The sequence below is a fragment of the Arachis hypogaea genome, chromosome 14 (genome assembly GCF_003086295.3).
Source record: "Arachis hypogaea cultivar Tifrunner chromosome 14, arahy.Tifrunner.gnm2.J5K5, whole genome shotgun sequence".
NCBI lineage: Eukaryota > Viridiplantae > Streptophyta > Magnoliopsida > Fabales > Fabaceae > Arachis > Arachis hypogaea.
The window spans coordinates 97809936-97822729 of NC_092049.1; the positions used below are offsets into that span (position 1 = coordinate 97809936).

The 12794-nt window shown below is 42.3% G+C and overlaps 1 non-coding gene across 1 annotated transcript; it reads left to right on the forward strand.

The window, feature by feature from the left end:
• Positions 1 to 1074: 1074 nt before the first annotated feature.
• LOC112746329 (small nucleolar RNA R71) lies at positions 1075 to 1178 on the forward strand. Its single transcript, XR_003174220.1, has one exon. It is a non-coding gene; the product is annotated as a small nucleolar RNA R71 (small nucleolar RNA).
• The last annotated feature ends 11616 nt before the right edge of the window (positions 1179 to 12794 follow it).

A 12794-nucleotide genomic window follows, 5' to 3' on the forward strand; every position in this document is an offset into this window, starting at 1 on the left:
GAAATCATCAATAAGCAATTTAGTACTCAGGGAACAAAAAGGAAAAAGAATGCTAGCCCGTGCATTCATGAATTGGTTTGGTTGTAGCCAAGTAATGCAAAATAATGAGTTTTCAAACCAATACATGAATGGGGTAGATTAAACCATAAATTTGCAGAAAATTGGGTAGCATTCCGGCTAAAATTGGATGTTCCCGGGTAGTAATACAGCAGGAAAAATCAGTGCCTTGAGGTCATTGGACGTCCATTGAGGTCTTCCTCAGTGGAAATCACTGCCTCTCCCTCCTCTACAGGTTCGGCCGTGTGGGACATGTTTATGGCCTTGCACTCTCTTTTTGGACTCTCTTCTGTATTGCTTGGGAGAATTCTAGGAGGAGTTTCAGTAATTCTCTTACTCAGCTGACCCACTTGTGCCTCCAAATTTCTAATAGAGGACCTTGTTTCATTCATAAAACTGAGAGTGGTCTTAGATAGATCAGAGACTTCAGTTGCTAAGTCACAGTGGCTCTGCTTAGAATTCTCTGTCTGTTGCTGAGAAGATGATGGAAAAGGTTTGCTATTGCTAAACCTGTTTCTTCCACCATTATTATTATTGAAGCCTTGATTAGGCTTCTGTTGATCCTTCCATGAGAGGTTAGGATGATTTCTCCATGAAGGATTATAGGTGTTTCTATAGGGTTCTCCCATGTAATTCACCTCTTCCATTGTAGGGTTCTCAAGATCATAAGCTTCTTCTTCAGAAGATGCTTCTTTAGTACTGCCTGATGCAGCTTGCATTCCAGACAGACTCTGAGAAATCATATTGACTTGCTAAGTCAATATTTTATTCTGAGCCAATATGGCATTCAGAGTGTCAATCTCAAGAACTCCTTTCTTCTGAGTTGTCCCATTATTTACAGGATTCCTTTCAGAAGTGTACATGAATTGGTTATTTGCAACCATTTCAATGAGTTCCTAGGCTTCTTCAGGCGTCTTCTTCAGATGAAGAAATCCACTAGAAGAGTTGTCCAATGACATCTTGGACAGTTCAGACAGACCATCATAGAATATGCATACGATGCTCCATTCTGAAAGCATGCCAGAAGGACACCTTCTGATCAACTGCTTATATCTTTCCCAAGCTTCATAGAGGGATTCGCCTTCCTTCTGTCTGAAGGTTTGGACTTCCACTCTAAGCTTACTCAATTTTTGAGGTGGAAAGAACTTTGCCAAGAAGGCATTGACCAACTTTTCCCAAGAGTTCAGGCTTTCTTTAGGTTGTGAGTCCAACCATGTCCTAGCTCTGTCTCTTACAGCAAAAGGGAAGAGCATAAGTCTGTAGACCTCAGGGTCAACCCCATGGGTCTTAACAGTGTCACAAATTTGCAAGAATTCAGCTAAAAACTGATGAGGATCTTCCAATGGAAGTCTATGATACTTGCAATTCTGCTGCATTAGAGAAACTAATTGAGGCTTAAGCTCAAAGTTGTTTGCTCCAATTGCAGGAATTGAGATGCTCCTTCCACAGAAGTCAGAAGAGGGTGCAATAAAGTCACCAAGCATCTTCCTTGCATCTCCACCATTGTTGTTGGGTTTGGCCATGTTTGTTTTGTCTGCTTCCTTTTCAAAAATTTCTGTTAGGTCCTCTCCAGAGAGTTGTGCTTTAGCTTCTCTTAGCTTTCTCTTCAAGGTCCTTTCAGGTTCAGGATCAGCTTGAACAAGAATGCCTTTGTCCTTGTTCCTGCTCGTATGAAAGAGAAGAGAACAAGAAAGTATGGAATCCTCTATGTCATAGTATAGAGATTCCTTGAGGTGTCAGAGGAAAAGAAGAATAGAAGGATGAGGTAGAGAGGAGAATTCGAACTTATAGAGAGGGAGTGAGTCCGAATTGCTAATAGAGGAGAAGTGTTAGTCTTAAATAGAAAAAGGTGAGGAGGGAGAAAAATTTCGAAAACAAAATTTAAAAAAATTTAAATTAATTAAAAGAAATTTAAAAAAAAGGTTGATGGTTTTCGAAAATTAAAAGTGAGAAAGTGGTTAAGTGGTTTTGAAAAAGATTTTGAAATTAGCAATCAAAAAGATATGATTGAAAATTATTTTGAAAAAGATGTGATTGAGAAGATATGATTGAGAAGATATGATTGAAAAACAATTTAAAAAGATTTAATTTTTAAAATTAATAACTTGGCTAACAAGAAATTTAAAAGATATTGTTCCGAGGATTACCTGAAACTGTAGGTCGATCTCGGACGAGATCTTCTGTGCTGATCGGAGATGCCGTGTTCGGATGTGAGTGGTGGCCGGAGCTATCGTATCCGACTTGTTGAGCTTGGTTGCACTGCTGATCCTTCGTTACCGGAGGGTGGGAGGTACCTGCAAGGGACTTTGATGCTTAAGTTAGCAAGGGTATTAAGCAGGTTTTTAGTAGAATCAGAGTATGAGTTATACCTGGGTGCTCTAGTGTATTTATAATGGTGTGGAGTGACCTTTTTAGATAAGATAAGTTAGTTATCTTATCTTATCTTTATCTTTGAGTGATGTCATCTTATCTTCAAGGGAACCGCCCTTATCTCTATAGGCTTGGGCTGCCTTTGGATTTGGGTCGTGTTCCTCTATTTGGGCCCTTTATTGGGCTTTCTTGGCAATTTGGCCGAGCTCTTTGAGAAGAGGTCGGATAGTCTGACCTGAAGAGGTCGGTCGCTTTGTCGCTAAACATCCCGGGTCGGATAATTCAACCCAGGGTATGAACAGTGTCCCTACTCGACCTCGGTCTTTCTTTCTGAGGTCAAGTCTTAGTTTTAGGACTTCGATCCTTCTCTGGTGAAGCCGAACTTGAGCATTTTGTCGACTTCATCTTTGTAGAGTTCTCCTTTTTTGAATACGGAACATTTTCTTTTGCTTCTTCTTAAAAGCGCGCGCTTTTGCATTAGCGCTCTTAGCCTTGGGAATACGCGAGGGTTTAATACCTTCATTAATTGGTTTTTAATTGCCCCGTTTCTCTTAGCCTCTCTATTTTGAATTTTCACGCTCAGAAAAACGGTTTCTCTTCTCTGTAACTTCCCTTTTCTTTCCCTCTTTCTGTTTTCGCCTGGAGTTTGCAGTTTTTGCGTTTCTCCCTGCGACATTGCTTGGTTATTGTTAGTGCTTCTTCTGGTTGTGGAAGGGCAATTCCAGCTTCCATTTCCCATCTTCAACTTTATTTCGAAGCTTTCTGCTTTTTCCAGGTTGGTTTTTCCTTACTTTCTTTGTCGCTTGCGTTATGTCATTTCTGTTTTTGGCTTTTTGGAAAGTTTGAACCTTTTGTATCGTTGTGCATCTGCTTGTTTACTGTTGTGGGGTTTTTCTTGCTTTTGAAATGGTTCTTCTGTACTCTAGGGTTTGTACCGTTTATTTTTTCTTCTTTTACGAATTGCATGAACTTGCTTGCTTTCTCGAGAGCTTGCTCCTTTGATGTCTTTCGCTTATGTTGATAGTTTTCTTTGCTGGTGAATTTTGTAGAAGATAACTGTTCATACCCTGGGTCGAGCTATTCGACCCGGGATGTTTAGCGACAAGACGACCGAATTCTTCAGGTCCGACTATTCGACCTCTTCTCAAAGAGCTCGGCCAAATTGCCAGGAAAGCCCAGTAAAGGGCCCAAATAGAGGAACACGACCCAAGTCCAAAGGCAGTCCAAGCCTATAGAGATAAAGGCGGTTCCCTTGAAGATAAACTGACCTCACCCAAAGATAAGATAAAGATAAGATAAGATAACTAATTTATCTTATCTAAGAAGGTCAGCCCACGCTATTATAAATACACTGGAGCACCCAGGTATAACTCATACTCTAATTCTACTAAAAACCTGCTTAATACCCTTGCTAACTTAAGCATCGGAGTCCCTTGCAGGTACCCCCACCCTCTGGTGATGAAGGATCAGCAGTGTAGCCAGTCCAACAAGTCGGACACGACAGCTCTGGCCGCCACTCACCAGCCAGACACATCAGCACCGACCAGTACGGAAGATCTCATCTGAGATCGACTTCCAGTTTCAGATAACCCTCGGAACATTGGCGCCGTTGCCGGGGACTTGGAAGTCACCCCACCACCATGGTGGATGACCATGACAACGACCACGATTCAGATCTAGAGGATAGAAAACCGCACAAAAACGCGGACACTACACCAAAAGATATCTCAGAATCTAACAAGGACAAAAATCCACCAAATCTGGGAGCAATAGAGGCGCTTCAAGATCGTGTAAAGAAACTTGAAAAAGAAGCCCAAAATCAGCGAGAAGCTGGGAAGGATCTACAAAGGGAGATAAGGCGACGCCGAGAATTAGAAGATAAACTTCTAAAACTCGAAGCTGATCTCAAAGCCAAAGCTATTCGATCCACCCCTGAGGACAACTCTCGCAAGGATCAAGACCCATTCACTAGGGAGATCATGAAGACCAAAATCCCTAAGGACTTCAAACTTCCGAACATGACTTTGTACGATGGCACTACAGATCCCGACCATCATCTCAGTAATTTCAGAAGTAGAATGTATCTCACCAACGCTTCAGATGCAGTCCGCTGCAAAGCCTTTCCAACTACTTTAACAAAGACAGCAATCAGGTGGTTTGACAATCTACCTCCTAGGTCCATCTCAAGCTTCGACGACTTAGCTAAGAAATTTCTGGCCAGATTCTCCATCCAAAAAGATAAGGCTAAACACGCCCCAAGTCTATTAGGAATTAAGCAAGGAGATCGGGAAAGCCTTCGCAGTTACATGGAAAGATTCAACAAAACATGCCTGGACATACAAAGCCTACCAACAGAGGTTGCCATTATGGACCTCATCAATGGCTAGCGGGAGGGACCTTTTAGTCAATCTATATCGAAAAAACACCCTACATCTCTGAACGAAGTACAAGAACGAGTGGAGAAGTACATCAACATGGAGGAAAACTCTCAACGAGGAGAGACCTCAAAATCTGGATTCACCTATCCCTCCCGGGATAAGGATAAAGAGTCCAAAAAGAAGGAAGATCGACATGGGAAAAAATAAAAAATACCACAATTACACCCCTCTTCGGGTGTCCCTTGTAGATGTCTACAGAGAAGTTTGCTACACCGAAAAAATACCCCCAGCTCGACCACTCAAAGGCAAAAAAGGAGGAGGAAATCAGACCGAATATTGTGAATATCATCGAATCCGTGGGCATTCCACCAACGAATGTTTTGACTTAAAAAATGTCATAGAAAAATTAGTAAGATAGGGAAAATTAGATCGGTACCTGGCCACCCGGGACGATGAACAAAGAAAAAGAAGAAGAGACGAAGATGTCGGACGAACCGAGCGATCACCTCGCACACCAGAAAGACACATCCACATGATACACGACGGATTTGCGGGAGGAGAAATCTCCAAGCCATCTCGCAAAAGATATCTCAAAGAAGTATATCATGTTGAGGGGAAAGAGGAAGCACCCAACCCCCGCAATCACTTTCACCAAAGAAGACGCATCCGGTATCATCTTAGGACACGATGATCCCATGGTCATCACTATTATACTGGCAAACGCAAATCTCCACCGCACACTGATAGACCAAGGGAGCTCTGCTGACATCTTGTTCAAAATTGCCTTCGACAAGCTCGGCCTGGAAGAAAAAGAACTTAGAGCATATCCAAATAGTCTATTCGGACTGGGAGACACCCCAGTTCAACCACTTGGATACATTTCACTACACACTACCTTCGGAAAGGGAAACCAATCTAGAACACTTAAGATAGGCTACATTGTGGTCGACGTGAGTTCAGCCTACAATGCCTTAATAAGTCGGACAACATTGAATCAACTCAGCGCAATAGTCTCAAATCCATATTTATGCATGAAATTCCCAACTGCATAAGGGATAGCTACAATAAAAGCAGATAAGAAGACGGCGTGCCGCTGTTACAACGAAAGTCTAAACCTCAGAGGCAGATGAGAGGAATTCCACACAATCGAACCGGGGGGAGTTCAGAGGCGAGAAGAACTCCGCCCACAACCCGAAGGTGAAGTAGAGAAAATCCAGATCGGAGACACCCCGGACAAAACAACCAATATTGGTATGATTTCCAGAGGAGACATAAAAGAATTACTCGTACAGTTCTTACAAGATAACGTCGACCTCTTTGCATGGAAAGCTGCAGACATGCCAGGCATAGACCCCAAATTAATGTGCCACAAGTTGGCAGTCTACCTAGGATCTCGGCCAGTACAACAGAGACGGAGAAAGCTCGGACCAGAACGATCCCAAGTTGTGGAAGAGCAGGTACAAGCTCTATTAGAGGCAGGATTCATAAGAGAAGTCAAGTGCCCACTATGGCTAGCTAACATCGTCTTGGTGAAAAAATCAAACGAGAAGTGGCGAATGTGCATCGACTACACTGATCTCAACAAAGCCTGCCCAAAAGATCCTTATCCACTCCCAAGTATCGACGCCCTGGTACATGCCTCCTCCGGATATAAATACCTCTCATTTATGGACGCGTATTTGGGATACAATCAAATCCCAATGCATCCACCCAACCAAGAAAAAACCTCATTCTTAACCCCAAAAGCAAACTACTACTACATCGTAATGCCTTTTGGTCTTAAAAACGCAAGAGCTACTTATCAAAGGTTAATGAATAAAGTCTTTTCGGATCATATCAGAAAAATCATGGAAGTCTATGTAGACGACATGTTAATAAAGACACAAAGTGAAGAGATGCTATTGTCCGACCTGACCCAAGTGTTCGACACTATAAGAAGGCATGACATGCGACTCAATCCTGCAAAATGCACCTTCGCAGTAGAAGCTGGCAAATTCCTGGGTTTTATGCTCACACAAAGAGGAATCGAAGCAAATCCGGATAAATGCCGGGCCATACTCGACATGAAAAGTTCGAGTTGCGTCAAAGAGGTGCAACAACTCAACGGGAGGTTGGCAGCCTTGTCCAGATTTCTAGCTGGATCGGCAATAAGATCTCTCCCCTTCTACGCCACTCTAAGGAAAGGAAAAAAGTTTGAATGGACAACGGAGTGCGAGCAAGCCTTCCAAGAGTTCAAGAGATTCCTAGGACAACCATCTATCCTAACTCGGCCACGGAAAGGAGAATCACTCATATTGTACCTTGCGATAAGAAGTCGGGCAGTAGCCTCAGCACTAGTTCGATAAGACGACAGTGGGTAACAACCCGTATACTTCATCAGTAAAGCATTACAGGGATCCGAGCTGAACTACCAAAAAACAGAAAAATTTGCCTACGCCCTCATATTAACATCTCGACGACTTCGTCCATACTTCCAAGCTTACACCATCAGGATTCGGACCAACCAGCCCATAAAGGGGATTTTGCAGAAAACGGACTTAGCAGGTAGAATCTTGCAATGGGCCATCGAGTTGTCCGAATTTGATCTTCAATATAAAGCTCGGACGGCCATTAAGTCACAATACCTGGCCGACTTCATTGCAGAATTTACAGACACCCCGAAAACCCCCCACAGAATGGAACCTCTACGTGGATGGTTTCTCAAATAAAAATGGAAGTGGCGCGGGTGTGATAATTAAAAGCAACCAAGGGACTCAAATTGAACTTTTCCTCAAATTTGGGTTCCCTGCCTCAAACAATCAAGCGGAATATGAGGCACTATTAGCTGGTTTGAAGCTGGCTAGGGAGGTCAGAGCTCAAAAGCTTACCATCTTCAGCGACTCACAAGTAGTCATTTCACAAATAGCAGGGAGCTACCAAGCCAAAGACCCCACCATGAAAAAGTACTCGGAGAATATGAGGTCCGTCACATACCCCGAGAACAGAATGCCCGAGCTGACGCACTCTCAAAGCTAGCCAGCACCAAACCAGGGGGCAACAATAGAAGCCTTATCCAAGAAATACTGCAGAGTCCGTCAATCTCTGAAGAAGAAGAAGTCCTAGCCATAACAGGTCAGGATCAAGGATGGATGACTCCCATAATTAACTACCTCAAAACAGAAACACTCCCTACAGACGAAAAGGAGGCAACGAGGTTAAAACGAGAGGCACAACATTATACCATCATAAACAATACTCTATACAAGAGAGGGATTTCAATCCCATTATTAAAATGTGTGCCGACTTCCCGACTTCCAACACAAAGGAAGTTCTAGAAGAAGTACACAGTGGTATTTGTGGCAATCATCTCGGAGCGCAAGTTCTCACAAAAAAGTACTTCGAGCAGGATTTTATTGGCCAACTCTACAAAAGGAAGCTGCAGACTTTGTAAAGACATGTCTACCATGCCAGAAACATGCCAACTTTCACATTGCCCCGCCAGAGGAACTCATCAGCGTGACCTCACCATGGCCATTTACAAAATGGGGACTCGACCTTCTCGGACCCTTCCCTCAGGGATCGGGACAAGTTAAATTCCTTATAGTAGGGGTAGACTACTTTACAAAGTGGATCGAGGCAGAACCCCTAGCTAATGCCACTGCTCAAAGAATTCAAAAATTCCTATATAGGAACATTGTCACAAGGTTTGGGGTTCCATACTCCATCACCACAGACAATGGCACCCAATTCACAGATGCAGGCTTCAGAAAGTTAGTGGCCGACTTGAACATAAAACAACAATTCACTTCCGTAGAACATCCCCAAGCCAATGGACAAACCGAAGCTACCAACAAAGTCATATTGGCTGGGATAAAACAGAGATTACAGGACGCAAAGGGAGCTTTGGCTGAGGAGCTCCCACAAGTCCTATGGGCATACCGAACAACGCCATATTCCACCACAAAGGAATCACCCTTCCGATTAACATAAGAAATGGAGGCAATGATCCCAGTAGAGATTGAAGAAGGGTCGCCCAGAGTAGTCCACTATAATGAAGAAGCCAACTCCCAACTTTAAAGGGAAGAACTCGACCTACTCCCGGAAGTCCAAGAAAGATCTCGGATCAGGGAAGAAGCACTAAAGCGTCGAATGGCTTCGAGATATAATCAAAAGGTAGTGCCACGAGGTTTTGCTAAGAATGACCTCATCCTAATCTGAAACGATATCGGAACAACTCGACCTGGAGAAGGAAAACTGGCAGCAAACTGCAAAGGACCCTACCAAGTCGTAGAAGTACTAGGAAAGGGCTACTACAGATTGTCCGAACTCGATGGACGAGAACTTCCTAGGTCGTGGCATGCCTGCAACCTAAGAAGGTACTATAGTTAGGGATGATAAAGGATCTTAGGACAAGGCGCACTCTTTTTCTTGAAAAGGTTTTTTAATGAGGCGCTAAGCCAAGACCTATAAATCGCCCAACTTAGAGGGATAAATCTTCCACATGTATATTTGCATTTTCTTTGGAATAAAATATGTTTAGATATTCTACAAATTCTCAAGCCGCATTAATCTGAAACATTCATCGTCCGATTATAAAGCAACAGATCAGCAGAAAGTGAAAATTGAATTCACTACACGATCGCGATAAAGACCAACAGAGATGAAAACCAAATCCATCAAAAGGTCGACCAAGCGAGGATTAAACCCAATTTCTACAAATCGGCAAAGATGAAAACAGAATAATGCAAGAAGTTATCGAAAGTCATCCATAGAAAGGACCTGACGAGGTCTTAATAAAATAGATTGCTAAAAAAAAACTTAAAGACTGGCCGACATTAAGAAATCGGACCAGTCACAATAACCCAAGTTATAAGTAAATCCCTGGAAAGAGGTCTGGCCAGCCCTATAAAAGAGGATTACTATAACTTAGAAGGGCCCGACATGACGAAGTCGGCCCAAAACATAAAAGTTATAGAAGTAATCCCTGAAAGAGACCTGAACAAGGTCCAAGAAAGAGGATTACAAAAATAACTTAGAAGGGCCCGACATGACGAAGTCGGCCCAAAGCATAAAAGTTATAGAAGAATTCCCTGAAAGAGACCTGAATAAGGTCCAAGAAAGAGGATTACAAAAATAACTTAGAAAGACCTGACACAACAAAGTCGGCCTCCATAAAATGCTAAAGTTATAAAAAGTAATACCTAGCAAGAGACCCTATAGAAGGTCCAAACAAAGCAGGATTACTAGAAATAACTTCCGAAGCCTCAAAGGAATCAAAGCCACAAGCAGGAAATACAAAGGCAATCCAAAGAGGTTGAGCAACAAGGCTCCAACACTACCGAAAATCTAAAAAGAGGCTACCAAGATAGATAAGAACCGACACGATATTAAAAGCATGAAGTTGTAATAAAAACAAGCTCAAAGAGGCTACCCAAATCAGCCCCAAGAACTTGGAAGCTATTTTTTATTTTTCAAAATAAAGTTGCTAAACAAGCAACTGAAAAAGTGTCAATAGTCAGCAACATTACAAAAAGAAAGTTTTAAAAGCCCACAGGTCGGGCTATCTACACAAAACATTTACATAATCAGGGAAGATTCGAAGGCTTCTCGGTAGCACAAGGTGAAGGAGGGCGAGTCTGAAGGGGCACTGCATCCACCGTCCTGTCATTCCGATTTAATATCTGACAATCAGGCTCTGGTTCGGGATGACTAACCCCAGCGGGAGGAGCTGAAGATGTCGGCACAACAGTGGCTTTGGCGACCGGCACAAGAAGGGGTTCGACATCATCGTCATCAGGTTCGTCAGGGACAATCTTGCCATCCTTTACAACATTATCCAGACTGAAGAGAGTAAGGTTGGCCTCAGGTGCAAGAACTTGAACCTGCTCCTTCAGGTTCTCATAAGCAGCATTTACGCTGCCTACAAGATGACCCTAGAGCTCGGCGTAATCAACCCGGGCAGACTCCAACTCCTCCCTAAGACGCATCACCTCTCTGTAGGCCGTAACATAGCTATCCTTGTGCCTCAAAGCCGTGTCTTCAGCCAACTTTACAGAAGCCGCCACGGAAATAGAACTAGCCTTCTCACCCTCCAACTCTTTCTCCAGCTTGGTCACCTCACCTCGAGCTCTTCCTTCAATCCTTTCATCCGATCGAACTCTAATTTGGCCTCCTCCATAAAGGCCTTCGTAGCATGAAGAGGAAGATCTTGGGCAGTCCGATATAAGGCCGCCCCCATATGTGCCATCTTGACACTACTCCGAGTTATAAAGTCTAAATGGTGAAGAAGTGACACATCATCCATAGGGAGGGCACCATAAGGACCGATCTGCTGGTCGACAAACCCAACAGCATCAAAGTCAGGGGCATCCAGATTGAAGGGTTCAACAGTTCGAGGTCTTTTGGAAGGTGGAACAACCGGAGGAGAAGATGTAGCAGCAGCAGAAGACTGCGGAGGATCCACTACAATTTTCAATTTTGATGAGAATTGGATTTTTCTCCCACTTTGTTAACCTCTAACTATGAAGGTAAGTTAAGTGGATGAATTAATTCGAATCCTCAAGTCCCAGTCTTTCCTTGGGAAAAGTTGGAGTTATTGGATCTCGAATTAATTCTTGAAGAATTCCAATTTTCAATCAACAATGAGTTTGATAACTCAAGAGTCACAAATTATTTAACCAAAGCCAAAAGGGAAGAAATTCTATTTGAATGAAAATAATTTGGATAAATCGAGAACATTAATAAATTAAAGAGAGCAATCATAAGTCTGAAATACCTCAAGATATATTAAATAGAAAATCAAATGTAACATGGAAAAGTTCATAAATTAAATTGGAAAAGTAAATAAAAGAAAATATTGAACCTGTGATTGAGAAGCAATCCTAAAACTAAGAGAAATCCTAAATACTAATCCTAAGAGAGAGGAGAGAACCTCTCTCTAAAAACTACATCTAAATCCTAAAATTGTGAATTATGAAAGCTTGTTTATGAATGGATGCATTCCCCCACTTTATAGCCTCTAATCTGTGTTTTCTGGGCCATAAACTGGGTCAGAAACAGCCCAGAATTCGCTGGTTGCGAATTCAAACACGCTGATTTTCGTCACTGCGACGCGGCCGCATGAAGCACGTGGTCGCCTCACCTAGCGTCAGGGCAACTATGGCAGATTATGTATCAAATCGAAGCCCCAGATGTTAGCTTTCCAACACAACTGAAACCGCATCATTTGGACCTCTGTAGCTAAAGTTATAGCCGTTTGAGTGCGAAGAGGTCAGGCTGGACAGCTTAGCAATTTCTCAGCTTCTTGTATTCCTTCTACTTTTGTATGCTTCCTTTTCATCCTGTAAGCCATTCCTGGCCTGTAATATCTAAAATCACTTAACACAAATATCAAGGCATCTAATGGTAATAAGAGAGGATTAAACATAGGGAACTTAAGGACAAAGAAGCATGTTTTCAATCAAAGCACATAATTAGGAAGGCAAATGTAAAACCATGCAAATAGTATGAATAAGTGGGTAAAGAGTTGATAAAATCCATTCAATTGAGCACAAGATAAACCATAAAATAGTGGTTTATCAACCTCCCCACACTTAAACATTAGCATGTCCTCATGCTAAGCTCAAGAGAAGCTATAAAAGAGTGAAGAGGAATGGTAGAATGTATGAAATACAACCTATCTGTATGAATACAACTACATGCAGAATGTTTCTACCTAAAAAGTAAACAAATCCTTCAAGAATAAATATGAACTGGATTTCACTAATTCAAATCATGAAAATGAAGTACATATAGACTTGTAAGAAGAAAATAGCTCACGAAAGCAGGGAACAAGGAATTGAGCATCGAACCCTCACTGGTAGTGTATACACTCTAATCACTCAAGTGTTTTAGGTTCGATTCTCTCAATTCTCTACTAACATTGCTTTCTAAGGCTTGCTCTTCTTCTACCAATCAACAAAAATTTAATGCACAAATACACAAATCAAGAGGTCTTTTAAGGGTTGTAAT